Consider the following 3,234-nt stretch of genomic DNA (forward strand, 5'->3'; position numbering starts at 1 on the left):
AAGATATCACTTGTTCTTCAACTTGATGAATGTGATGATCCGTGACACTCATCATCATTCTCACTTATGAACAAAGTGACTGACAACCACTTCTGTTCTACAAGCAACAAGGCTCTAGTGTTTATCTCTTGGATTCTTTAACCGGAATCTTCGTGGTATAGGCGAGAACTGATGGCGGCATTCAAGAGAATCCGGAAGGTCTAACCTTATCTGTGGTATTCTGAGTAGGATTCAATGATTGAATGACTGTGACGTGCTTCAAACTCCTAGCAGGCGGGGCGTTAGTGACAGACGCAAAAGAATCACTGGATTCTATTCCGGCCTGACCGAGAACCGATAGCTGATTAGCCATATGCTGTGACAGAGCATAGGAACATTTTCACTGAGAGGATGGGAGGTAGCCACTGACAACGGTGAAACCCTTGCATAAGCTTGCCATGGAAAGGAGTAAGAAGGATTGGAAGAAGACAGTAGGAAAGCAGAGAGACGGAAGGGAAGGCATCTTCATACGCTTATCTGAAGCTCTCACCAATGATATACATAAGTATCTCTATCTTTATCTTTATGCTTTATTCGTTTATCACTATACCCATTTGAGTCTGCCTGACTGAGATTTACAAGGTGACCATAGCTTGCTTCATACCAACAATCTCCGTGGGATCGACCCTTACTCGCGTAAGGTTTATTACTTGGACGACCCAGTGCACTTGCTGGTTAGTTGTGCAAAGTTGTGTAGTGATCACAATTTCGTGCACCAAGTTTTTGGCGCCGTTGCCGGGGATTGTTCGAGTTTTGAGCAAGCTTTTGGTCCGGTAACATCAGTGCCAAAATCCGGCAACAGCACCAAGTTTTTGGCGCCGTTGCCGGGGATTGTTTTGTGTATGGACAACTGACGGTTCATCTTGTTGCTTAGATTAGGTATTTTTTTTCAGAGTTCTTAAGAATGAATTCTAGTGTTTCAAGGTGATGTTCTTATCATCACCAAAGCTGATTGATCCTCATCAATTTAGCTCTTGAATGCAATGTCCTGCTGAAGCTTGGCTAGCTATGTCTAATTCCTTTAGACTAAAGCTTTAGACTAACATTGCATGATTCCTGGAATTCTCATTAAGAATTTTGATACCTTTATTTCTTTTCCACTTAATTTTCGAAAAAAACCAAAAAAAAAAATTACAAAATCATAAAAACCAAAAACATTTCTTGTTTAAGTCTAGTGTCTCATTTTAAGTTTGGTGTCAATTGCATGTTTCTGTTCTTCTTGCATTTTTCGAATTTATGCATGTGTCTTCATTAATCTTCAAGTTGTTCTTGATGATTTTCTTGTTTTGATCTTTGAATTCTATTGACTTGAGTATTTTTGTTGTTTCTCATATGCATTCTCATCTTGTTAGTGTCAGTAGTATACAAACTGCTAAGTTTGGTGTCTTGCATGCATTGTTATTTGATTTTAGTTGCATTTTGATTATTCCTCATTATTAAAAATCCAAAAATATTTTTAATTTGTGTCTTTTCAAGTCAATAATACAGAGAATTGAAGATTCAGAACATACTGCAGAGGAATCACACAGAAAAAGCTGGGCATTCAAAAATGCCCAGTGAAGAAGACAGACTGGCGTTTAAACGCCAGCCAGGGTGCCTGGCTGGGCGTTTAACGCCCAAAAGGGTAGAGTTTTGGGCGTTAAACGCCAGAATGTGCACCATTCTGGGCGTTTAACGCCAGGATGGCTCAAGAGGGAAGATTTTGTTTTCAAATCAATTTTTTTTTCAAGTTTTCAAAGTTTTTCAAAATCAAATCATATCTTTTCAATCAAATGTTTTCAAAATCAATTTCTTTCCTTTTTCAAAGATACTTGCTATCAATTAATGATTTAATTCAACATTTCAAGTATGTTACCTTTTCTGTTGAGAAAGGTTTAATGTTTGAATCATATCTTTTCTTGTTAGGCAAGTCATTAATTTTTAAAATCAAATCTTTTTAAATTGTTTTCAAAATCATATCTTTTCAATCATATCTTTTTAAAACCATAACTTTTCAATCATATCTTTTTAATCACATCTTTTTCAAAATAGTTTTCAATCAAATCTTTTTAATTTCTAATTTCAAAATCTTTTTCAAAAATCACTTTACTTCTTTCCCACTTTTGTTTTCGAAAATTAATTAAAGTTTTTCAAAAATGTTTTCAAAATACTTCACTTGATTTTCGAAAATTTCTTCCTCTCTTCCCACATCCTTCTATTTATGGACTAACACTATCCCTTAATGCAAAAATTTGAACTCCATCTTCTTTGATAAGTTCGAATCTTCTACTTCTGTCTTCTACTTTTCTGTTCCTCTGACACTTCAAGGAATCTCTATACTGTGACATAGAGGATTCCATATTTTCTTGTTCTCTTCTCTTTCATATGAGCAGGAACAAAGACAAAGGCATTCTTGTTGAAGCTGACCCTGAACCTGAAAGGACCTTGAAGCGAAAGCTAAGAGAAGCTAAGGCACAACTCTCTGTAGAGGACCTGACCGAATTCTTCAAAGAAGAAGAAGACATGGCAGCCGAAAACAACAACAATGCCAACAATGCAAGGAAGGTGCTGGGTAACTTCACTGCACCTACTCCCGACTTCTATGGGAGAAGCATCTCTATCCCTGCCATTGGAGCAAACAACTTTGAGCTTAAGCCTCAATTAGTTTCTCTAATGCAACAGAATTGCAAGTTCCATGGACTTCCATTGGAAGATCCTCATCAGTTCTTAGCTGAGTTCTTGCAAATCTGTGACACTGTCAAGACTAATGGGGTAGACCCTGAGGTCTATAGACTTATGCTATTCCCTTTTGCTGTAAGAGACAGAGCTAGGACATGGTTGGACTCACAACCTAAAGAAAGCCTGGACTCTTGGGAAAAGCTAGTCAATGCCTTCTTGGCAAAGTTCTTTCCACCCCAAAAATTGAGTAAGCTTAGAGTGGAAGTCCAAACCTTCAGACAGAAGGATGGAGAATCCCTCTATGGAGCTTGGGAAAGATACAAACAATTGATCAGAAAATATCCTTCAGACATGCTTTCTGAATGGAGCATCATAGGTATTTTCTATGATGGTCTCTCTGAACTATCCAAGATGTCTTTGGATAGCTCTGCTGGAGGATCTCTTCATTTGAAGAAGACGCCCACAGAAGCTCAAGAGCTCATTGAAATGGTTGCAAATAACCAATTCATGTACACTTCTGAAAGGAATCCTGTGAAC

The sequence above is a fragment of the Arachis stenosperma genome, chromosome 10 (genome assembly GCF_014773155.1).
Source record: "Arachis stenosperma cultivar V10309 chromosome 10, arast.V10309.gnm1.PFL2, whole genome shotgun sequence".
Taxonomy (NCBI): domain Eukaryota; kingdom Viridiplantae; phylum Streptophyta; class Magnoliopsida; order Fabales; family Fabaceae; genus Arachis; species Arachis stenosperma.